Here is a 26,558-nt window from a genome sequence, read left to right as displayed (position 1 = left end):
GAGGAGTTCTGGAAGGGGGTGGCGAGGACGGTGTCAATGGTGGTGGGATCCAAGGTCAAGCCAGGATGGGGACTCGCGATTTTTGGGGTTGGGGTGGAGCCGGGAGTGCAGGAGGCAAAAGAGGCCGGTGTGCTGGCCTTTGCGTCCCTAGTAGCCCGGCGAAGGATTTTGCTACAATGGAAGGATGCGAGGCCCCCGAGTGTGGAGACCTGGATCAATGACATGGCGGGTTTTATTAGACTCGAGAAGGTCAAATTCGCCCGAAGAGGATCGGTACAAGGATTCTTCAGGCGGTGGCAACCTTTCCTCGACTTTCTGGCTCAACGATAGGGTACTGGGACAGTAGCAGCAGCAACCCGGGTTGTGGGGCGGGGGGGGGAGGACGAGCACTATGTCTGTTTATTTTATTTAAATTTGATTTATTTAATTTTAATTTATGGTTAAGTTCTCTTGTTGGGGGGGGTGAGGGGGGTGGGATACATGTGTTGATACGGTTTGGAGGGGTGTTACGGTTGTTATGGGATAGTTTGTTGCATATTATTGTTTTTTGTTATTTTTTTATATTTTCTGTAAAAAATTCCAATAAAAATTATTTAAAAAGAAAAAAAAATTATTAAAAAAAAAGAAATTGGATCACATCAAAACCAATGGGCTGGGAAATATGGCACTCCCCCCGCCGCGCCCCCCCCCCCCCAGCGTAAAAAGGAGTGGTATAGTGATTAGCACTGCTGCCTTTCAGCGCACGGGACCTGGGTTCAACATTGGCCTTGGTGACTCCCCTTGTGGTGTTTAAGGAATAGGTTAAGAGACATTCCAATTGGATGTCTCATTGATGTTAAGGATCCAATAATTGACATTGATATGTAAAGAGGTTGCAGGTGGCCCTTTTTGGGTGTGATATGGTGACAGAGTTTTGTACAGAGTGTACTGAATAAAGGTGTTTTGGGAAAGGAGCAGAACTCTTGACTCTTTACTGAACAGCAACCAGAAGCTAACAGAGTTTGCACATTCTCCCTATTACTTTGTGGGTTTCCTCTGGGTGCTCCAGTTTCCTCCCACAATACAAAGGGCTGCATGGTTGATTTGGGGTTATGGGGATAGGATGGGTGCGTGGCCTGGATAGGGTGCTCTTTCAGAGTATCCAAAGAAGAAATTAAGAATGTTTTAGATACTAAGAAGATTTGAGAGACATGGGGATAGTGTGGGAAGGTGGACTTGAGGTAGAAGATTAGTGTTCTGATCCTTGGCCGGACCCTTGACCATCGGGTGGTGGGGTGGCAGAATTGGTTCAGGATCAATAACATTTTGTTTCAAGTTGTGATTCAAGATGAATAAAGTGAATACAGCCACAAGATTCCCATGAGTTTTGAACAAACAAAAAAAACAACTAGTTTAAGTTCAGAGAGATAAAACTATATATAATTTGGATCTTCTGCTCGAACATTCAGTGTAAGTATGAGGTTCCTGTGAATGAACAGACAGTGACTTGAATGAATTTTGTGAACCTCAGGCCTGAAAAATCACAGTATATAGTTGCTAAATTTAAGGGTCATCTGTCAAGGTATTATCAAAACGTACATTGTTTCTGATGAATGAATGAATGAATGAATGAATGCAATGACAGTTTTGTGATCTTTGTGATTTTCATTATTTTCCCATAGCACTGACTTTTTATTTTTTAGCACATAGGTTGTGGTTTCTCGAAACAAGCCGGGTGTGTTGATTTTGTTTCTTGCGTGGAATAGTCATTACATAGATGTATTACAGCCTTCCCCCAGCTCAAATAATACATAGTTTCTCCCAGATCAACTCTTTTTAAACACCGTTCTTATAGCACTGAACTACTCCTATTTCTAAAGAAACTGTTAAAATAGATTTTCTCAACCAGCCAAACAGGTTGATCTTAGATTAGGATAAATGGTTGGCACAGCATCATGGGCTGAAGGGCCTGTACTGTGCTGTTATTTGTTCAAGGTTAAACTGTGGTCGGGCACACTACACTGCAGAGTAAATGACCGATACAACCAAAATAGATTCCATAGATTTTAACAAAATCCTCCATTGATTGTCTATTTTTGAAAATTCTACCTTACAATTTGCTCCAAAGGTTGCTGTCCCTCTGAAGTAGATAGATTTCTAGACTCTAAAGGTATCAAGGGCTATGGGAAGAGCGCTGGAGACTGGCATTGCGATAGAGAATTATTATGTTGAATGATGGAGCAGGCCCGAAGGACAGAATAGCCTCCTACTCCTATTTTGTATGTCTGACCCTAACCCGGTGGCCTGCCTGACAGGGTTTTAGGCTCGTCTAACGAGATACCTCGTCCCGAGGACAATCAAAGACTTGCTCACAAGTATGCTTTTAGATCCATGGCCATGCCCAGCAGAACACACTATCCACACTCCCCAAAGCCCTTTCTCTTAACTTTTTAACTCCCCTCAACTAGGAATTCTACCCTTCCCAGTCCCTTTTCTCCAACAATTGTTGGCTGTCTGACTGTTCCTTGAACTGATTTGGTGACCTGTCAAAACACTCCTAGGGTTCCACCATTGTTACTTTGCAAGAACCAATGCAACAAGTATTGGAACGCCCTGTACCTTTAAATGTTACAATCTCTGCAGGCTGCTAATTTAACATTTTTTTTTATAAATTTAGAGTCCCCAATTATTTTTTTCCAATTAAGGGGCAATTTAGCGTGGCCAATCCGCCTACCCTGCACATCTTTGGGTTGTGGGGGTGAAACCCACGCAGACACGGGGAGAATGTGCAAACTCCACACGGACAGTGACCCAGGGCCGGGATTTGAACCCAGGTCGTCAGCGCCGTAGGCAGCAATGCTAACCACTGTGCCACCGTGTTGCCTGCTGCTAATTTAACATGCTGGGACTTTCAGATGTATTTCTTGACACCCACCATGATTTTATTGACTTGCAGGGCAGGATCAAAAGGCTAAATGCCTATTGCTGTTTTTTAAAAAAGTTTTAAAGCAACTGTATGGTGGTGAACCAGATTGCTTGCAACTTTGAAGTTATGTTTTGACACTGAGAACAGCACCTGACTGTCTCTCAACTTAACCTGCTGAAATTCTGACCTCTTCTTGGCAGTTTATTTACAAGGCTGGTGTTCTTCAGTCTGATAATTGCTAACACTTCTGGATCTTGATAGTGGGGGAAATTCCATGATAGTAATGCTATTGAATATCAAGAAGAGATGATTAGATTCTATCTATGTTGTTGATCACCATTGCATGACACCTATGAGGCCCAAATGTTACTTTCTACTAGTCCATACCCGAATGTTGTCAAGATCTTGCTGCATATGAAAATGGGCTGCTTCAGTATCTCCGGAGTTGAAATTGTGCTGAACATTGTGGATTCGGCAATGAAGATCTCTACTTTTGACCTTATGATAGAGGGAAGGGCAATAATGAAGCAGCTGAATATGGTTGGGCTACGACACTACCCTGAGAAAGTCCTGCAGCATTGTCCTATGTCTAAGATTGGGGTGCAGTAAGAATTCTTACAACACCAGGTCAAAGTCCAACATGTTTGTTTCAAATACTAGCTTTCGGAGCACTGCTCCTTCCTCAGGAGAAGGAGCAGTGCTCTGAAAGCTAGTGTTTGAAACAAACATGTTGGACTTTAACCCGGTGGTGTAAGACTTCTTACTGTGCTCACCCCAGTCCAACGCCGGCATCTCCACATTAAGATTGGGGTGGGCGCAGTAAGAAGTCTTACAACACCAGATTAAAGTCCAACAGGTTTATTTGGAATCACTAGCTTTCGGAGCATAGCTCCTTAATCAGGAAGGTAATTGGCCTCCAAAAACAACAATCTTCCACCTGAAAGCCATTGATATCAGTTTTGCCAAGGACCCTTGATGCTGCAATCTCTCAATTACTGCTTACCTCAAGGACAGTCACTTGTACCTCCATTTTCTGTTCAGCTTTTCTGCCAATGTTTGGATCAAGGCTCAAGAGCTGAGTGGCCCTGGTGGACACCAAACTGGGCACCAATGAGCAAACTTTTGCTACTTGATAGCACTATCCTACCATCATTTTGCTCATGGGATGATTGGATTTGTCTTGATTTTTGTGGACAGGGCTTGCATTGCTGGATCGATGGCAGTGTTCTGACTGTGCTGCGCAGTTTGGTTAGGGGCGAGCCTAGCTTTGGAGCACAAGTCTTTGGTGCTTTAGACAGACTGTTATCAGAATCTATAGCCTTTGCAGTATCCAGTGCCTTCGACTATTTCTTGGTGTCATGTGGAATGAATTGAATTGACTGAAGATTGGTATCTGTGATGCTGGGGACATCAGGAGCAGATTGTGTTGGATCATCTACTCGGCACTTCTGGCTGAAGATGGTTGCAAATGCTTCAGCCTGTCCTTTTCACCTATGTTAGAAGAAGGTAATTCAACACTTCAAGTCTTCACCAACCATCCAAAAGACACCCTACCAGGACGCCCACATCCCCACCTAACTTGCACATCTTTGGACTGCGGGAAGAAACCAGAGCACCCGGAGGAAACCCAAGTAGGCACTGGTGGAATGTGCAAACTCCACACAAAACAGTTTCCCAAGGCCAGAATTGAACATGGGTCCCTGGTGCTGTGAGACCGCAGTGCTGACCATGTTCTGGGCTTTCCCACCATTGAGAATGGGGATGTTAGTTGAACGTCCTTTTATTTAGTTGTCCACAATTCACGACTGGATATGGCAAGAATGCTGAAATTGGACCTGATTCATTGTGGGATTTCTTACCTCTGCTTGTTGCATGCTACTTCTGCTGTTTGGCACCCAAGTAGTCATGTGTTGTGGTGTAGATTCACCAGGTTGACATCTAATTTTCAGATATTGCTGGTACTGCTCCTGGAATGCTCTCTTGCACTATTCATTGAATAAGGGTTGATCGCTTGGCTTGATGGGATGCCACTCCATGAGGTGACAGATTGCGGTGGAATGTAATTCTACTGCTGTTGGCCCACAGTGCCTCATAGATGCTCAGTTTTGAGTTTCTGTATCTATCCCATTTAGCATGGTAGTATGATGCAGCTTGTCTTCATGAGGGTTGTTCAGTGGTTAGTCTCACCAGTGCTGTTATGGAGAGATGCATCTGCGACAATAGATTGGTGAGGAGGTCAGCAGATATTTGCCTCTTGGTGGTCAAGAGGTATTTGCCTTGGCGTCCACCCCCCCAACCCACCAGTTTGACAGATATGTCCTTTAGGACTCGGTCAGTTTGGTATGTAGCAGTGTCCCCAAGCTATGCTTGGTGATGCACTGTGATGTCCCCCACCCAGTGTATATTCTGTACCATTACCATCCCATGCTTCTTCCAAGTGATAATCAATGTACACGAGTACTGTTTTATCAGCTGAGTAGGTGGTAATCAGCAAGAGCTTCCTTTGGCGATGTTTGACCTGATGCCATGAGGCTTCATGGGGTCCAGAGTCGATATATTGGACACTCCCAAGGCAACTACCATGGTATCACTGCTTCTGCTAGCAATACCCTGCTGGTGGCACAGGCTATACTCCAGAATGGTGATGGTGTATGGGAAATTAGATGTTAGATATGATTCAGAGATATGATTCATTGAGTAAAACGATCTCAAGTGTGCTTGACTTGTCTGTGGGACAGCTCTTTTAATTTTCACTCAAGCCCCTAAGTATTAATAAGGTGGACTTGCAGGGTCAACAGGGCTGGGTATGCCATTTTTATTTCCATGTCTAAGTCAATGCCAGAGGTAGTGTTAGAGGCAGGTACAATTTTGTCCTTTTAAAAAGTAGTTAGACAGTTAGATGGGCAGGGTGGCAGGGTGTGTATAGAATGATTTGGGCCAAATGCGGGCAAGTGGGACTAGCTTAGTGATAGAAAACTGGGCGGCATGGACAAGCTGGGCTCAATGCAGATGGGTCTGTCCGACTTTTTATTCCATTTTGACTCTTTTGTAGCAGTTTTGCAACGGAGTGGCTTGCTAGGCCATTTCAGTGGGCATCAAGAGTCAACCACATTGCTTTGTGTCTGGAGTCACATGTAGACCAGGACCATATAAGGAAGGCACGTTTCCTTCCCCGAGGCTAGCTTTCAATTCTAAATTTTTAATAATTAATTGCATTTATATTTCACCAGCTGCCGTGGAGGAATTTTTAAGAATAAATTTAGAGTATCCAATTCATTTTTCACCAGTTCGGGGGCAATTTAGCATGGACAAATCACCTACCCTGTACATCTTTGGGTTGTGGGGGCGAAACCCACGCAAACACGGGAAGAATGTGCAAACTCCACACGGACAGTGACGCAGAGCGGGGATTGAACCTGGGACCTCAGCGCCGTGAGGCAGCAGTGTTACCCACTGCGCCACCGTGCTACCCGCCGTGGTGGAATTTGAATGTGTGCAAATATATGTTTGCTCAAGGGAGGAAGGTTATAATTTTGTTGGTGCATTTGTTGTCTGTGATTCTGAGGGCTTTTATTAAATTCACAGTATTATAAAATACCCTGACAACCATTCATTGGAGCATTGAGTAGTGACTTGCATTGTTTATTGGTTTAAGCTAAAGATTCTAAATTCAATGTATATGCGTCACAAAGTTAGCTCAGTTGCAGAATTGAAGGATTAGCTGACTCTGGTATCAAAGAAGGCGGATACCCAGGCTTGAACACAAATGGCATGAACATTGTGGAATTGATGACTCCCAAGTATAAAATGCTTCAAATGTTGGAAATTTGAAAGACAAACAAATTGCTGAAACATGCAGCAAGCTACAGAAACATAGAAAATAGGAGCAGGAAGAGGCCATTCAGCCCTTTGAGCCTGCTCCACCATTCATTATGATCATGCCTGATCATCCAACTCAACAGCCTAATCCTGCCTTCTCACCCCCACCCCTAATATCCTTTGATCACCTTCACCTTAAGTGCAAGATCTAATTGCTTCTTGAAAACATACAACGTTTTGGCCTCAACTACTTCCTGCGGTAACGGATTCCACAGGCCGACCATTCTGGGTGAAGAAATTTCTCCTCATCTCTGTCCTAAATGGTCTACCCCGTATTGATCCCTGGTTCTGGATACACCCACCGTCGGGAACTTCAATCCTGCACCTACCCTGTCTAGTCCTGTTAGAATTTTAAAGGTTTCTATGAGGCCCTCCCCTCTTCTGCACTCCAGCAATAGTCTTTTGTTTTACAATTTAGAGTATCCAATTCATTTTTTTCAATTAAGGGGCAATTTAGCGTGGCCAATCCACCACCCTATACATCTTTTGGGTTGTGGGGGCAAAACGCAAACACGGAGAGAATGTGCGAACTCCACACGGACAGTGACCCAGGGCCGGGATCAAACCTGGGACCTCAGTGCAGTGCTAACCACTGTGCCACCATGCTGCCCTCGGCAAATAGTCATAATCAATTCAACCTCTCTACGTACTTCAGTCCCGCCATCCCAGGAATCAGTTTAGTAAACCTTCATTGCACTCCCTCTAGAACAAGAACATCCTTCCTGAGATAATGAGACCAAAACTTCATGCAATATTCCAGGTGTGGCCTAACCAAGGCCCTGTATAATTGCAGCAAGGCATCCCTGCTCTTGTTTTCTAATCCCCTTGCTATGAAGGCAACATACTACGTATTTGCCTTTCCTGCCTGCTGTACCTGCATGCTTACCTTCAGTGACTGGTGTACTAGGGTATTCAGGTCTCATTGCATATTCCCCTCCCTTAATTTAGATAATAGTCTGCCTTCCTATTTTTGCTACCAAGTGGATAACCTCACATTTCTCCAAAATTATACTGCATCTGCCATACATTTGACCACTTGCTCAACTAGTCTAAGTCAGTCAGCATCTGTAAAAATAACAATTAAGTTAAATGTTTTGGATGCTGATTCTTTTTCAAAACTGTCAGAAGCTTGTAACTGAAACATTCACTTTTCTATTCTCTTGACTGATGTTGACTAACCTGGAGTGTACTCTGCATTAGTTTTTTAAACTTGCTATAAAAAATAAAATTAGGGGGAAACAAATTGAAATGCCCTTGCATCTTTGGCCCCTTTTGATAATCAACATACCGTAAAAAGAACTGGAGCTCCAAAATAAAAACAGGAACACAAAGAAGATCAAACACTGGGATTTTTGGGGTGTAGCTTTTGAATTTGAGTGGAATTCAAAATTCTGTGAAGGTTGTGTGGCTTTTCCTGAATGTGTTGATACCAATACACTAAATATGTACAGTCAACACACAGCATGCTGTTGTTTTTAATCATAGAAGTAAACTTGTAGCCCAGTATTTGCGCTACATGCCATTTCTACCGAGGGTTTAGTTTCTTCCCTGCCCGTATCCTGAAAACTAAGAAATAGGAGGGGCTCAGGTGAAATAAGGACTGTAAGTGAGGAATTGCAGGTTAATACACACAGCATACTACTGAAATTTTAGTTTTCAGTGCACATTTTTTAACGTTTGGATTAATAAATTTTAGAAATGTAAGAAGTGGTTGTCCTTCAAATTCTAAGAAAACGATGGATATGCAGACTTGTCAAGGATCTAATCCAAGATGGTTGTGCTGTCCCAATCTGGATGCATAGAATCGGAAGCAGCTGGGGAACTGGAACTCGTGACATGGACTATTACTGCTTTATGGCATTCATGGACAGTGGGGACGGCACATGGCACAGTGGTTAGCACTGCTGCCTAGGGCGCTGAGGGCCCTGGGTCACTGTCCGTGTGGAGTTTGCACGTTCTCCCCGTGTCTGCGTGGGTTTCACCCCCACAACCCAAAGATGTGCAGGGTAGGTGGATTGGCCACACTAATGTGCCACTTTATTGGGGGGGGAAATAATTGGGTAGTCTAAATTTATTTTTAAATTATTCATGGACAGCAATAGGACATTGATGTTGATCCTTTGCATCACTGACAGAAGCTCTAGGAATAGGGGCTCTCCAGTGAATTCATTCTCCTGTTGATTCTTTCAACTCATCAAGCTCGATGCTGCATCACTTCAGATTTCCCTTAAGGATGTATTAGTGATGTTTGCGCAACCGACTTTGGTTTCTTTTGCCAGACACTAGCGCTCCATAGAGCAGCTGTCTCGGAATGCAAAGGTCTTCCATTCTAATTATATGCCCAACCCAGCACAGTATTGAGGCATTACCTCAATACTTGTTCCTGGGCTTGATTTAAAACACTTAAAGGAAACACCATAATGTTGATGTTCAGATTTGTTTCCAGTGTAACAGTGTGATTAAATTCCCTGAATGTGTAACTATATTGAAATACTAAGTAAGCTGCTTGTTTTTTGTCTTGATGACCCACGCAACTCCTGTATTCAGTTTAAAATTTGAGTTTCCCTTCCCCCAATGGCTATAATTTTACGTGCCGGTTACCCTTTACCAATAATCATGTTTATGATTTCTTTGAAATGGTGCTTATATAACAGTTGAAAAATTCTGCTACTGTGGACTACAAAATTTATTGAATTTGAATAGCTAGTTTACTTTATCCCTCAAATGCATCTGATTTTAATATTAACACCCACTTATTTCCTTTTTTAAAAAATAAACTAAATGCAGCACTTTGGTATCCCTGTTTCTCATATGGAAAGATGTATCCTAAATTGAAATGTTACATTGATAACTGTCAGCCGTAGCTTGTGGTAGCACTCTCGCATCTGAGTCAACGTATTATCGGTTCCAGAAGCATGAGCACAAAATCTAGACTACCATTTCAATCCAACACTGTGGAAGTGCTGCACTGTAAATTGATGAGATGTTAAACCTTTCATTGCCTGCCTTCCCAGGTGTGAATGTAAGAGATCCCATGGCACTACTTCGAAGATTAGAAAGGGAGCTTTTCCTAGTATACTGGTCAATGCTTGTCCCTTAACTAATGTTATTAAAGCAGAATGTTTGTTATATTGTTACATTACTGTTAATTGGAACTTACTGTGGGCATATTTTCCCCTTTCCAGTCCCGATTGTGTGGTAGGGAAAATATTTTGTAATGTTACAGAAGATGCTGTATTTCTTTCTTTACTTTCCTAAGATTTAATTTTCTTGGAAAAGGACAATGTTTCATCTGTACTTGTGCCTGCCTTTGAACATGACACATGCTTTGTCGCCAGCTTTTGTCGTGAGCAAGCAATTAGCCTTGTTTCCTCTTGTTGAAATGTGGAAATGGCAAACAACAATTTTTGTGGTATGCTTTTTGTGGGATTTATCTTGCTTTCAAGTTGATATTATGTTACAATGCTGATAGCACCATCAAGCAGTTTTGTTAACTTTGCATGTGATGTAGGATCCTCTTTGGCCTGATTTGCTACTGTTAACATTCTAACAACTGGGAACATAGCAGGTTGAATCACAATTTTTTTTAAGCCTTGCTTGACCCTCTTCTGTTTATTGGGGGGGGAGAGAGAGAGAGAGAGAGGAGAGAGAGTCAGTAATATTGACGGCATGGTCGACAAAGCATGGGCTAGAGTGCTTAAAAGTTACAAGATAGCCAATATCAATCAGCTTTGATCAGATAACTGATGTTTGCCGTGATATCCTTCTGGAAAATGGTCAGCCAAAATAAGCATGAAATTTGTAATGAGACACCTCGAGAGAAAATTGGGGTTGGATTGGGTTTGAATTGGATTTTGTTTATTGTCACGTGTACCGAGGAACAGTGAAAAGTATTTTTCTGCGAGCAGCTCAACGGATCTTTAAGTACATGGAAAGAAAAGCAAATTTAAAAAAAAATACATAATGGTGCAACACAAGGTACACAATGTAACTACATAACACCGGCATTGGGTGAAGCATACAGGGGTGTAGTGTTAATGAGGTCAATCCTCGTGTCATTTAGGAGTCTGGAAACAGCGGGGAAGAAGCTGTTTTTGAGTCTGTTCGTGCATGTTCTCAGACTTCTGTATCTCCTGCCCGATGGAAGAAGTTGGAAGAGTGAGTAAGCTGGCTGGGAGTAGCCTTTGATTATGCTGTCCACTTTCCCGAGGCAGCGGGAGGTGTAGATGGAGTCAACGGATGGGAGGCAAATTTGTGTGATGGACTGGGCTGTCCTCTCGACTCTCTGAAGTTTCTTGCGGTCTTGGGCCGAGCAGTTGCCGTACCAGGCAGCCAGATAAGATGCTTTCTATGATGCATCTGTAAAAGTTGGTAGCCTCTCCGGGTCGAGTTGGGCCGGGTCCCGTGGTCGGGGGCTGGGTCAGGAGCTCCGGGACCTGAGTCGGGCGGTCCGATGGCTGGCGTCGGTTGTTAGGCTGGGTCGAGTGCTCAGGGGTCGGGTCCAAATCGAGGTTGGGGCTTCACTTCCGTTTTGGGCCCCATCCGCTTCCAGGTCGTGGAGGTCAGGTTGAGTCGGGTTAAAAGGTCTGCACGGGCCTCGGACGATGTTCAAGCCTGCAAGAAAAGATAAAAGAGAGAGGTTAGTAATAATGTTAGTCTTTGAATTACATTTTAAAAGATTAGAATGATTGTAAAATAAGTAAAAAGAGGATCGGTTAGGGCGAGCTCGCCCAGAATCGCCACACTCCGGCGCCATCTTGTGCGTTTTGTCAATGTCATCTCATCATATTTCAGGGATGTAATTCTGTAATGAAATGTGGATGACATACAACAGGCTCTCACACACATGTAATTGGTTAACTATAGTCCACAAATGACCGTAGGCACCTCTCTCCAATGAGCTATATTTATTTTCAAGAGCATCGCAATCATGAGGCAAGGCAAGGAGGCAGGCCTCCATGAACTATCAGAGGTGGTGTGGAAATTGCAGCTGTGCTCTTGGTGTCATTCTGCATCGCACTCGACAGCCATGTGGTCAACTGAGATAACTCACCGCCACTGTAAAACACAATTGGGTGATTTCAACATCATCATTGGATTTTGTTTCACTCCATGGTATAAAGGAATGGAATAGCCTGGGCGCGATTCTCCGCAAATGTGGAGAGTCGTAAAGGCTGCCGTGAAACTGCCCGTGTTTCACGGCAGCCGCCGCGCCCCCTCCCGGGACCCGATTCTCTCCCCCCCCCCACCCCCGGGCGGGGCTAGCAGCGCGGCCCCGTGAAGCACGGCATCGCGGGCTTAGCGACCGTCGCTAAGCCCGCGCGCCAAGCGTCACGGCGGCTGACACGCACGATGAGGTCAGCCGCGCATGCGCGGGTTGGACGGCTCCAACCCGCGCATGCGCGGATGACGTCATCACGCATATGAGTCAAACCCGCGCATGCGCGGGCCGTCATGCCCCTCAGCCGCCCCGCGGACTGATCCTGCGGGGCGGCGGAGGAACAAATAGTGCGCAGGTATCGGACCCGCTGCCCGCGATCGGTGCCCACCGATCACAGGCCCATGCCACCCTTGGCACGGCCGTGGTGCGGCCGTGCCAATCGGTGCCATGGTTGTCCGGGACGGCACTTTGCGGCCGTTTTCACGAACGGTGAGAGCAGGTGTGTTTGCGTTCATGAAAACGGCCGTAAAGGCTGGGAACTCGACCCATCGGCCTGGGGAGAATCACTGTTCGCCGTAAAAAACGGCGAGCAGCGATTCGTGTCGTGGGGCGGCCGTGGGGGGGGAGAATAGCGGGAGGGCGGGAAAAATGTCGGGAAGGCCCTCCCGCTATTCTCCGACCCGTCGTGGGCAGCGGAGAATCGCGCCCCCTGTGTTTACATAAATGTAACATTATGCTTGCCGCTGTTCAACTTGCAGAATAACAGCATCATATGCCAACTACTACAGTACAGGAAGTTGTTTTTCAGCAGACCACTAGGGAATAGCAAGACCCTGTAAAATTGTTTGAAAACAGCCTAATTTATTTTGTAATACTACGTTCCAGCAGCTAATCTTTCTGATTCCCCGGTACTTGTTCTGTTTACATTTTATTTAAATGTCATATTTCACTCACACTGACACACTTGTGTCATAATTTTGTAGGTAAGTGCAGTTAAGAGTAATTTAGAGATTTGTAATTGGGTCAGGGGCGTTGGCTTTTAAAAAAAAAGTGAAGGTCCTTGTGGGAATAAAATGATTCTAAATACAACAGTTGTTTAGAAATTGTTGCTGTCGTGAGGTACTAAATGTACAAATAATAGCACATAGAAGTTTAAGGATTGTTTTCATTAAAATTTTGGCTAACTCATAGGACTCCAGTCATTTGCTTTTATCCAGCAAGAATATAATAAGGGATCTTTGAATTCAGTGGTGTTTTGGCAAGAAACCTAAACCTGAAGGTAACATCCCATATGTAAAAGCTTTTTGAGCAGACTTTTCACATTTTGCTTCAAAAGGTTTTCCAACTTCCAGAAGTTTTTAAAAAATATATATTTTGAGGGAGAGGCTAGATAGAGAATTTTCTTTCCTTTAAATTCGGAACAACAACATTAAGAGAGAGAGTAGGTGAGGACAATTCAGCACATCGAACCTGTTCCACCAATATGGTCATTGCTGATCTTGTGCTTCAACTCCATTTTACCACCTCATTCCATGATTCCCTGAGAGAACCAAAAATATGTCTTAAATTTTATTTGGTTATGGGATGTGAGCGTCACTGGCTGGGCAGCTATTTAAGAGTCAACCACATTGCTGTGGATCTAGAGTCTCATGTACGCCAGACCAGGTCCTTCTCTAAAGGACATTAATGAACCAGGTGGGTTTTTACAACAATTGACAATGGTTTAGAACATAGAACAGTACAGCACAGAACAGGCCCTTCGGCCCTCAATGTTGTGCCGACCAATGATCACCCTACTCAAACCCACGTATCTACCCTATACCCGTAACCCAAGAACACCCCCCCTTAACCTTACTTTTTAGGACACTACGGGCAATTTAGCATAGCCAATCCACCTAACCCGCACATCTTTGGACTGTGGGAGGAAACCGGAGCACCCGGAGGAAACCCACGCACACACGGGGAGGACGTGCGACTCCGCACAGACAGTGACCCAGCCGGGAATCGAACCTGGGACCCTGGAGCTGTGAAGCATTTATGCTAACCACCATGCTACCGCACTGCCCCTAATAGTCATCTTTTAATTCCAGATTTTTAAATTGAATTCAAATTCCACCATTTGCTGTGGTGGGACTCGAACCAAAATCCCCAGAGTCTCAGGATTACTAGTCCAGCGACAATGCCACTACGCCACTGCCTCTCCCTTCAACCTTGCATATATTCATTGATGGAACATCCATATTCCTCTTGGGTAGAGATTTCCAAAGATTCACAAGCCTTTGAAGTAATTTTGCATCATCTGTCTGAAATAATTGGCCCTTTATCCGAAGAACTAGTAAGTACAGTCTATATTCCTCAGCCAGGGGAAACAACCTCTCAGAATCTACTTTATCAAGCCTGAACATTTCAATAAGACCACCTCTCATTTTTCTAAATTCTAGAGAACATAGACTCAATTTGTTCAGCCATTAATCAGGACAATCCTTGCATCCCAGAGATTAATGCAAGTGTACCTTAAATCTGGAGACCGTCATTGCACCAAGGTCGCAGGTTCGATCCCGGCTCTGGGTCGCTGTCCATGTGGAGTTTGCACATTCTCCCTGTGTTTGCGTGGGTTTCGCCCCCATAATCCAAGTCGATGAATGATTGCCACCTTCGGGCAAACCCCAATACAGATCCCCTCAACGCGAACTTGATTTTTTTTCCATACCCAGGAAACTTGACATGTCTGAAAGCCATAGTTCAGTCTTCGGGGGTTTTGAGTCTCTCCATGCCAGCAGTATTCGTCGCCGGGCTATCAGGGAAGCCAAGGCCAGAACATCGGCCTCTTTCTCCTCCTGGATTCCCGGATCTTCTGAAACCCCGAAAATTGCCACCTCTGGACTCATCACCACCCTCGTTTTCAGCACCCGGGACATGACCCCCGCAAATCCCTCCCAGTACCCCCAAAGCTTAAGGCATGCCCAAAACATGTGAACGTGGTTTGCTGGTCCTCCCGCGCATCTAGCGCACTTGTCCTCTATCCCAAAGAATTTGCTCTTCTGAGCCACCATCATGTGGGCCTGGTGAATGACCTTAAACTGAATCAGGCTGAGCCTGGCACATGTTGCGGTTGAGTTTACTCTACTGAGGGCTTCCGCCCATACCCTGTCCTCCAACTCCCCGCCGAGTTCCTCCTCCCATTTGAGTTTCAGCTCCTCCGTCTGGGACTCTTTCCCCCTTCATGAGCACCTTGTAAATATCCAAGACTCTACCCTCTCCTCCTTCTCCTCTCTCAACTATTCTGTCCTGAATCCCTATTGACGGGAGGCGTGGGAAGGATGGGACCTGTCTGCGTACAAAGTCTCGCACCTGTAAGTACCTAAAGTCATTTCCTCTTTCCAGCCCAGCTTTCTCCTCCAACTCCCTCAAACTCGCGAAGTTCCCCTCCAGGAACATATCGGCCACCCTCCTCACCCCCGCCTGCCGCCATGCTCAACCCTCCATCCATGTTCCCGGGGGCAAATCGATGGTTATCACAAATTGGAGCCCAGACCGAAGCACCCACCTCCCCTGCATGCTTCCTCTACTGGCCCCAAATCCACAGGGCCACCCCCACTACCAGGCTGGTGGAGTACCTGGCCGGCACAAGTGGTAGGGGAGCCGTGACCAGGGCTGCCAAACTGGTGCCCCTGCACGAAGCCGCCTCCACCCGCTCCCAGATAGACCTCTGCTCCTCTATCTCTTGCTGGCATTTGGGGGGCTGTAATAAATTCCCAACTTGTGATTGCTTCCTTCCTGTTCCTGAGCTCGACCCAGATTGCCTCATTGTCTGAGCCTTCCAAAGTGTCCTCCCGCGACCGTAACCAGCAATGCAACTCCCCCACCCCTTTTACATCCCCCTCTATCTCTCCTGATGCATCTATATCCTCCAATGTTCAACTGCCCTGCCTTCAACCATGTTCTGTGATAGGCACAACATCATAGTTCCAAGTACTAATCGGTGCTCCAAGTTCATCTGCCTTACCTTCTGTACTTCTGGCGTTGAAATAATTACATTTCAGACCACTGCGGTTGAGCAGACAGGGTGATTTTCTCTTATTTTTGTTCTCTATTTTCCCCTTCAGTTATTGCATCTTCTAAGTGAGTGCTCTGGTTCTCACCCCTGCCACATACTAGTTTAAATCCTCCCGAGTGACTCTAGCAAACCACCGAGCCAGGATATTGGTATTCCTTTAGTTTAGAACATAGAACATTACAGCGCAGTACAGGCCCTTCGGCCCACGATGTTGCACCGTCCTGTGAAACCCTTCTAAAGTCCCTCTACACTATCCCCTTATCGTCCATATGCCTATCCAATGACCATTTGAATGCGTTTAGTGTTGGCGAGTCCAGTACTGTTGCAGGCAGGGCACTCCACGCCCTTACTACTCTCTGAGTAAAGAACCTACCTCTGACATCTGTCCTATATCTATCTCCCCTCAATTTAAAGCTATGTCCCCTCGTGCTGGACATCACCATCCGAGGAAAAAGGCTCTCACTGTCCACCCTATCTAATCCTCTGATCATCTTGTATGCCTCAATTAAGTCCCCTCTTAACCTTCTTCTCTCTAACGAACAGCCTCAAGTCCTTCAACCTTTCCTCATAAGATCTTCCCTCCATACCAGGCAACATTCTTGTAAATCTCCTCTTGTACCCTTTCCAATGCTTCCACATCCTTCCTATAATGTGGCGACCAGAACTGCACACAATACTCCAAATGCGGCCGCACCAGAGTTTTGTTTTGTACAACTGCAACATGACCTCATGGCTCCGAAACTCAATTCCGCTACCAATAAAAGCTAACACACCATACGCCTTCTTAACAACCCTCTCAACCCGGGTGGCAACTTTCAGGGATCTATGGACATGGACACCGAGATCGCTCTGCTCGTGCACACTACCAAGAATCTTACCATTAGCCCAGTACTCTGCCTTTCTGTTATTCCTTCCAAAATGAATCACCTCACACTTTTCTGCATTAAACTCCATTTGCCACCTGTCAGCCCAGCTCTGCAGCTTATCTATGTCCCTCTGTAACTTGTAACATCCTTCTGCACTGTCCACAACTCCACCGACTTTAGTGTCATCTGCAAATTTACTGACCCATCCTTCTACGCCCTCCTCCAGGTCATTTATAGAAATGACAAACAGCAACGGCCCCAAAACAGATTCTTGTGGCACACCACTAGTAACTGGACACCAGTCAGAGCATTTCCCATCAACCACCACTCTTTGTCTTCTATCAGCTAGCCAATTTCTGATCCAAACTGCTAAATCACCCTGAATCCCATGCCTCTGTATTTTCTGCAATAGCCTACCATGGGGAACCTTATCAAACGCTTTACTGAAATCCATATACACCACATCAACTGCTTTACCCTCATCCACCTGTTTGGTCACCTTCTCGAAGAACTCAATGAGGTTTGTGAGGCACGACCTACCCTTCACAAAACCATGCTGACTATCCCTAATCATATTATTCCTATCTAGATGATTATAAATCGTATCTTTTATAATCCTCTCCAAGACTCTAATCAAATTATTCACATTTTCTATCCTCCAGTCCTCTGGCACTATTCCTGTAGACAAAGATGACTTAAAGATCAAAGCCAAAGGCTCAGCAATCTCCTCCCTATCTTCCCAGAGAATCCTAGGATAAATCCCATCCGGCCCAGGGGACTTATCTATTTTCACACTTTCCAGAATCGCTAACACCTCCTTATGAACTTCAAGCCCTTCTAGTCTAGTAGCTTGTATCTCAGTATTCTCCTTGACAATTTCGTCTTTTTCCTGTGTGAATACTGACGAAAAATACTCATTTAGCACCTCCCCTATCTCCTCGGACTCTACGCACAACTTCCCACACTGTCCTTGACTGGCCCTACTCTTACCTTAGTCATTCTTTTATTCCTGACATACCTATAGAAAGCTTTAGGGTTATCCTTGATCCTGCCTGCCAAAGACTTCTCATGTCCTGGCTTGGCTCTTCTTAGCTCTCTCTTTAGAGCCTTCCTAGCTAACTTGTAACTCTCAAGCGACCCAACTGAACCATTTTTTTAAAAAAAATCATTTTTATTGAGAAATTTTGATTTTATACAACATTGACGCACCTTAGTAAAATACCGAAAATAACAATAATATTAACAATCATATACATTCGCCCCATCCCCATGAACAACCCAGCATTTTAACAACAACGCATATTAACACACTATAAAGTTACAGAATAAACACTACAATAATGCACCCCCCCCCCCCCCCCCCCCCCCCCCCCCCCCGGGTTGCTGCTGCTATTGACCCAGTTACCTATCTCTGAGCCAGGAAGTCCAAAAAAGGCTGCCATCGTTTATAGAAACCTTGTATTGATCCTCTCAGGGCAAATTTGACCTTTTCCAATTTTATAAATCTCGCCATGTCACTGATCCAGGTCTCCACACTTGGGGGCCTTGCATCCTTCCATTGTAACAGAATCCTTCGACGGGCTACTAGGGACGCAAAGGCCAGGACACTGGCCTCTTTCGCCTCCTGCACTCCCGGCTCTACCGCAACTCCAAAAATCGCGAGTCCCCACCCTGGTTTGACCCTGGATCCAACCACCCTCTACACCGTCCCCGCCACCCCCTTCCAGAATTCTTCCAGTGCCGAGCATGCCCAGAACATATGGGCGTGGTTCGCAGGACTCCCCGAACATCTGGTGCACCTGTCCTCACCCCCGAAGAACCTACTCATCCTAGTCCCGGACATGTGGGCCCGGTGCAGCACCTTAAATTGGATGAGACTAAGCCTCGCACATGAGGAGGAAGAGTTGACTCTGTCCAAGGCATCCGCCCAAGTCCCGTCCTCTATCTGCTCCCCGAGTTCCTCCTCCCATTTAGCCTTCAGCTCCTCCACTGACGACTCCTCCACCTCCTGCATTACCTTATAGATGTCAGACACCTTCCCCTCTCCTACCCACACCCCGAAAGCACTCTGTCCATCGCCCCCTGCGAGGGCAGCAAAGGAATCCCTCTACCTGTCGCCTAGCAAACGCCTTTACCTGCAGGTATCTGAACATTGTTCCCCTGGGGAAGGCCAAATTTATCTTCCAGTTCCCCCAGGCCCGCAAACCTCCCGCCAATAAACAGGTCCCTCAATTTGCTGATGCCCGCCCTTTGCCACCCCCTGAATCCCCCATCCGTGTTCCCCGGGATGAACCGATGGTTGCCACCCAGTGGAGCCTCCATCGAGGCCCCTGTTTCCCCCCGATGCCGTCTCCATTGTTCCCAGATTCTTAGGGTCGCCGCCACCACCGGGCTCGTGGTAAACCTCTTAGGGGAGAGCGGCAACGGTGCCGTTACCATGGCACCCAGGCTCGTACCTCTACATGACGCCATCTCCATTCTTTTCCACGCCGCCCCTCCCCCCTCCATCACCCATTTACGCACCATTGACACATTGGCTGCCCAATAGTACCCCAGAAGGTTGGGCAGTGCCAGCCCACCTCCATCCCTTTCTCGCTCCAGGAACACCCTCCTCACTCTCGGAGCCCCATGTGCCCACACAAAACTCAGAATACTGCTAGTCACTCTCCTAAAGAAGGCCCTGGGGATAAATATGGGCAGGCACTGAAAAAGGAACAAGAACCTCGGAAGCACTGTCATTTTGACGGACTGCACCCTCCCCGCCAACGACAATGGCAGCATGTCCCACCTCCTGAACTCCTCCTCCATCTGATCTACCAGCCTGGTAAAGTTATGCTTGTGGAGAGTCCCCCAGTCCCTGGCCACTTGCACCCCCAGGTACCTAAAGCTCTCCCCTGCCCGCCTAAGCGGGAGCCTACCAATTCCTTCCTCCTGGTCTCCAGGGTGCACCACAAACACCTCGCTCTTGCCTAAGTTTAATTTATAACCTGAGAAGGTCCCAAACTCGGCTAGTAACTCCATCACTCCCGGCATCCCTCCCACCGGGTCCGCCACATACAGTAACGGGTCGTCGGCATACAACGACACCCTATGTTCCTCTCCACCTCGCACCAAGCCTCTCCACCTCTCTGAATCTCTCAATGCCATCGCCAGCGGCTCGATTGCCAGTGCAAACAACAAGGGACCCAACTGAACCATCAAGTCTCATCTTCACATAAGCCTCCTTCTTCCTCTTGACAAGTGATTCAACTGCTTTAGTAACCCATGGTTCCCTCACTCGACCACTTCCTCCCTGCCTAACAGGTACATACTTATCAAGGACACGCAGTAGCTGTTCCTTGAACATGCTCCACATTCACATTGTGTCCATCCCCTGCAGTTTTCCTCTCCAGGCGATGCATCCTAAGTCTTGCCTCATCGCATCATAATTGCCTTTCCCCCAGCAATAACTCTTGCCCTGCGGTTTATACCTATCCCTTTCCATCGCTAAAGTAAACGTAATCGAATTGTGGTCACTATCACCAAAATGCTCACCTACCTCCAAATCTAACACCTGTCCTGGTTCATTACCCAGAACCAAATCCAATATGGCCTTGCCTCTTGTTGGCCTATCTACATACTGCATCAGGAAACCCTCCTGTACACATTGGCAAAAACGGATCCATCTAAAGTACTCAAACTGTAGTGTTTCCAGTCAATATTTGGAAAGTTAAAGTCCCCCATAACAACTACCCTGTTATTTTCGCTCCTATCCAGAATCATCTTTGCAATCCTTTCCTCTACATCTCTGGAACTTTTCGGAGGCCTGTAGAAAAGCCCTAACAGGGTGACCTCTCCTTTCCTGTTTCTTAGCTCAGCCCATACTACCTCAGTATTCGAGTCCTCATCAAATGTCCTCTCAGCCACCGTAATACTGTCCTTGACTAACAATGCCACCCCTCCCCCTCTCTTACCACCTTCCCTGAACTTACTGAAATATCTAAACCCCGGCACCTGCAACAACCATTCCTCACCCTGCTCTATCCATGTCTCCGAAATGGCCACAACATTTAAGTCCCAGGTACTAACCCATGCCGCAAGCTCACCCACCTTATTCCGGATGCTCCTGGCATTGAAGTAGACGCACTTTAGACCACCTTCCTTCCTGCCGGTACACTCCTGCAACTTTGAAACCTTACTCATGACCTCCCTACTCTCAGCTTCTTGTGTACTGGAGCTACAATTCAGGTTCCCAATCCCCTGCTGAACTAGTTTAAAACCCTCCCGAAGAGCATGTAGTTTAGATACAAACACAGTGGGGGCAGCACGGTAGCATGGTGGCCCTGTGGATTTGGGGCCAGTAGAGGAAGCATGCAGGGGGAGGTGGGTGCTTCGGTCTGGGCTCCAATTTGTGATAACCATCGATTTGCCCCCGGGAACATGGATGGAGGGTTGAGCATGGCGGCAGGCGGGGGTGAGGAGGGTGGCCGATATGTTCCTGGAGGGGAACTTCGCGAGTTTGAGGGAGTTGGAGGAGAAAGCTGGGCTGGAAAGAGGAAATGACTTTAGGTACTTACAGGTGCGAGACTTTGTACGCAGACAGGTCCCATCCTTCCCACGCCTCCCGTCAATAGGGATTCAGGACAGAATAGTTGAGAGAGGAGAAGGAGGAGAGGGTAGAGTCTTGGATATTTACAAGGTGCTCATGAAGGGGGAAAGAGTCCCAGACGGAGGAGCTGAAACTCAAATGGGAGGAGGAACTCGGCGGGGAGTTGGAGGACAGGGTATGGGCGGAAGCCCTCAGTAGAGTAAACTCAACCGCAACATGTGCCAGGCTCAGCCTGATTCAGTTTAAGGTCATTCACCGGGCCCACATGATGGTAGCTCAGAAGAGCAAATTCTTTGGGATAGAGGACAAGTGCGCTAGATGTGCGGGAGGACCAGCAAACCACGTTCACATGTTTTGGGCATGCCTTAAGCTTTGGGGGTACTGGGAGGGATTTGCGGGGGTCATGTCCCGGGTGCTGAAAACGAGGGTGGTGATGAGTCCAGAGGTGGCAATTTTCGGGGTTTCAGAAGATCCGGGAATCCAGGAGGAGAAAGAGGCCGATGTTCTGGCCTTGGCTTCCCTGATAGCCCGGCGACGAATACTGCTGGCATGGAGAGACTCAAAACCCCCGAAGACTGAACTATGGCTTTCAGACATGTCAAGTTTCCTGGGTATGGAAAAAAAATCAAGTTCGCGTTGAGGGGATCTGTATTGGGGTTTGCCCGAAGGTGGCAATCATTCATCGACTTGGATTATGGGGGCGAAACCCACGCAAACACAGGGAGAATGTGCAAACTCCACATGGACAGCGACCCAGAGCCGGGATCGAACCTGCGACCTTGGTGCAATGACGGTCTCCAGATTTAAGGTACACTTGCATTAATCTCTGGGATGCAAGGATTGTCCTGATTAATGGCTGAACAAATTGAGTCTATGTTCTCTAGAATTTAGAAAAATGAGAGGTGGTCTTATTGAAATGTTCAGGCTTGATAAAGTAGATTCTGAGAGGTTGTTTCCCCTGGCTGAGGAATATAGACTGTACTTACTAGTTCTTCGGATAAAGGGCCAATTATTTCAGACAGATGATGCAAAATTACTTCAAAGGCTTGTGAATCTTTGGAAATCTCTACCCAAGAGGAATATGGATGTTCCATCAATGAATATATGCAAGGTTGAAGGGAGAGGCAGTGGCGTAGTGGCATTGTCGCTGGACTAGTAATCCTGAGACTCTGGGGATTTTGGTTCGAGTCCCACCACAGCAAATGGTGGAATTTGAATTCAATTTAAAAATCTGGAATTAAAAGATGACTATTAGGGGCAGTGCGGTAGCATGGTGGTTAGCATAAATGCTTCACAGCTCCAGGGTCCCAGGTTCGATTCCCGGCTGGGTCACTGTCTGTGCGGAGTCTGCACGTCCTCCCCGTGTGTGCGTGGGTTTCCTCCGGGTGCTCCGGTTTCCTCCCACAGTCCAAAGATGTGCGGGTTAGGTGGATTGGCCAGGCTAAATTGCCCTTAGTGTCCTAATAAATAAGGTTAATGGGGGTTGTTGGGTTACTGGTATAGGGTGGATACGTGGGCTTGAGTAGGGTGATCATTGCTCGGCACAACATCGAGGGCCGAAGGGCCTGTTCTGTGCTGTACTGTTCTATGTTCTAAACCGTCCTCCTTGTACACGTCCCACCTGCCCTGGAAGAGATCCCAATGGTCCAGAAAACTAAAACCCTTCCCCCTCCACCACCAGTTCATCCACGTATTTAGTTGCACTACCCTCCTATTTCTAGCCTCACTGGCATGTGGCACAGGGAGTAATCCTGAGGTTACAACCCAAGAGGTCCTGTTTTTTTAGCTTAATGCCTAACTCCCTGAACTCCTGCAGGACCTCATCGCTCTTCCTGCCTATGTCGTTAGTACCTATGTGTACTACTAGCTCTGGCTGTTCATCCTCCCCCTTTAGAATGTCCTGTGTTCGTTCAAAAACTTTCTTGACCCTGGCACCAGGGTGGCAACATACTACCCTGGAGTCCCTTTCACATCCAGAGAAGGGCCTATCTGTGCCCCTTACTATAGAGTCCCATATAACTATCATTCTCCTGCACTTTGCCCTCCCCTGTTGAGCAACAGAGCCAGTTGTGGTGTCACTGTTCTAGCTGCTGTTGTTTTCCCCTGATCAGCTACCCCCCCCCCCCCCCCCCCCCCCCCCTCCACTCCCCCGAACAGTTTCCAAAACGGTATACTTGCTAAAGAGGGGAAAGCCACAGGGGATTCCTGCACTGACTGCCTGCCCTGACTGTGGCTGTTTAGCACAGGGCTAGATCGCTGGCTTTGAAAGCAGACCAAGGCAGGCCAGCAGCACGGTTCAATTCCCGTACCAGCCTCCCCGAACAGGCGCCGGAATGTGGAGACTAGGGGCTTTTCACAGTAACTTCATTTGAAGGCTACTTGTGACAATAAGCGATTTTCATTTCATTTCTAGTGGTCACCCATCTGTCTGCCTGCACCTTGAGTGTGAACACATCTCTATAACTCATGTCTATGACACGTTCCGCACTTGCATACTCCTAAGTGCTGCTCCAACCGAACCACACAGCCCGTGAGGAACTGCCATTGGTTACACTTCCTGCTGACATAGTCAACCGGAACGCTGGAAGCGTCACAGATCTCCCACATCTCACAGTTAGAGCACTGCACCTTGCTGAGTGACATTTAAGCACTAGTTAGTTAATTTTAAATAAATACTTATTAAATTGTTATTAGATTAAGTTACAATTAACTGTATGGTCCTTGGTGCTAGATTTCTACTGTAAAATTAAATGCTAAATACTAAACACTTGGGTTTAGTTACTCGTCCGGTTTAGATCAGCAATTAGATCAGGTCCCTCTTTGCTGATTAAGATCTATCTGCAAAAAAATAGTGCTAGGGCCAAATACCTAACACCAAAGTTCTTGCAAAGTGCTGCATACTTGGTATTGAACGCATGCTTATCAGAGCTTGGATTCACTCAGTCAGTCATGTGGTTTGCATGCAGGATTCCCACATGCAGTATTCTGCAGCAGCTGACCAAACGAACCTGGAGAGGTTACTCAAACTAGACCTGTTTACGCTAGAATTTAGAAGGTTAAAGATAATCTGATTGAAGTATTCAAGATATCAACGGGAAAAAAAGGGTAGATAAAGATAAACTATTTCCACTGGTTAGAGATTCTAAAATTAGGGAGTATAGTCTAAAAATTAGTGCTAGATCATTCAAGAGAGATGTCAGCGAGCACTTCTTAACTCAAAGGGTGGTAGAGGTTTGGAACTCCTTCCCGCAAACAGCAGTTGAAGGTAGAATAGTTGTTAATTTGAAATCTGAGATTTTCTAAGTGAAGTTATTAAGGGTTATGGGTTAAAAGTAAGTAGATGGGAGTTGGGTCACAGGTCATCCATGATCACATTAAATGATGGGACATGCTTGAGGGGTTGAATGGCCTACTGCTGTTCTGATGTACCACCTGGCCTCCAATAAACCACCAAAATCCTATTCACGTACCTTCTCCCTGGCCTGTCAAGATCATTGGGCCCTTTAAACATAGCTGCTTTAAGAAAGGGGGTGCAGCCTCCTTAAATCCACCTGAGCTGCACTGTGTTGGGGCCTGATAGGAGTCTTTCAATGCAGGTCTCGAGTAGCTCCAGCGATCGCAAGTTCCAGCACGTTTCAAAAGCAGATAAGTATGCATTAAAGTCTTCTAATTCCAGTGGTTCATCTCGTTGCGAAGCTAGTCGATACTGTTTTTTGAATGAGAGCCTGAACTGAGGCTCTACTTGTCAGTTTGCATGAAAACAAAAGATCACATGACACTATTCAAAGCTAAGCAAGGGAGTTTTCCTATTAGCCTGGCCAATATGTAATCCTCAAACAACATCACTGAACAGATTAATTTATCATCCATCTTATAGCTGTTTGGCTCCCACATCTCCCTCCATTATTGCAATTGTGACTTTAATTGCAAACAACTCCATTGATAGTGAAGACTTTTGAGGTGTAGAAACAAAATGGCTTTCTTTTCTCCTTCCCATCATGTTTAGTTGCTTTCTTATCTCATGTTGTTGCTTGCTTTATTTATAAGTGCATTATTTGTTTTGCTATGTACCATTACACACTTCTGCAGTAGTAGTTTTCTTGAAGGTAGCTGGCACTATCTCTCAAATTAAAATGGCACATACCCAGGAGTTTGTTAATATTAGCAGAAGGATTCTCACACTGAAAAGTGAAATTACTGCCAAAGCAACAAATTGTATTACCCTCTGGTAGCGAAGACTTCAGTCGATTCTTGCAAATTGCAGCAGGATCTTGATCATCTGGGGAAATTGGCTGGCAAATGGAGTTCATTACAGAAGTGTGAAGTGTTGAATTTTGGAAAGTAAAATCAAGGTGGGACTTTCACGGTCAATGGTAGGACCTTGGAGTATTGTGGAACAGTGGGACCTTGGAGTTTAGGTGCACGGTTCTCTTAAGGGGATAGGGCAATGAAGAAGCCTTTTGGCACGCTGACCTTCATTAGTCAGGGCGTTGAATAAAGAAGTTGGGAAGTTATGTTGCAGTTGGTGAAGCCGCACTGGAGTATTGTAGTTTTGGTCGCTTTGCTATAGATGTTATAAAACTGGAGAGAGTGCAGAAGCAATTTACAAGGATGTTGCTAAAACTCAAGAGTCTGAGATATAAGAAGAGATTGGACAGGCTAGGACTTTTTTCTTTGGAGCGTAGGAGATTGAGGGGGTGATCTTATAGAAGTGTTTAAGATCATGAGAGGCATGGATATGGTGAATGCGTGTCTTTTTCCCAGGGTTGGGGAATCAAGAACTAAAGGGCTTAGGTTTAAGTTTGGAGGGGAAAGAATTAATGGAAACCTGAGGAGCAACATTTTTATACAGAGGGTGGTACGTATGTGGAATGAGCTGCCGGAGAAAGTGCTTGAGACAGGGACATTGACAACATTTAAAAGACATTTGGACCAATCCACAGATAGGAAAGGTTTAGAGGGATATGGACCAAATGCAGGCAAATGGAGTTAGCTTAGATGGGCTTTTTGGTTGGCATGGACCAGCCAAAGGGCCTATATCCGTGCTTTAGATTCTATGATTCTATGAATAAATGAAACTTTGTGAAAGATGAATGAATATG

At 46.1% G+C, this 26,558-nt stretch overlaps 1 protein-coding gene across 1 annotated transcript in view; it reads left to right on the top strand.

The window, feature by feature from the left end:
• LOC119972331 (SREBF chaperone) overlaps nucleotides 1–26,558 on the top strand; it is a 189,663-nt gene that overhangs the window by 14,669 nt on the left and 148,436 nt on the right. The window lies entirely within an intron of this gene.

This window comes from Scyliorhinus canicula, chromosome 10 (assembly GCF_902713615.1).
Source record: "Scyliorhinus canicula chromosome 10, sScyCan1.1, whole genome shotgun sequence".
In the NCBI taxonomy this organism is placed as follows: domain Eukaryota; kingdom Metazoa; phylum Chordata; class Chondrichthyes; order Carcharhiniformes; family Scyliorhinidae; genus Scyliorhinus; species Scyliorhinus canicula.
This window is presented reverse-complemented; position numbering and strand designations above follow the sequence as displayed.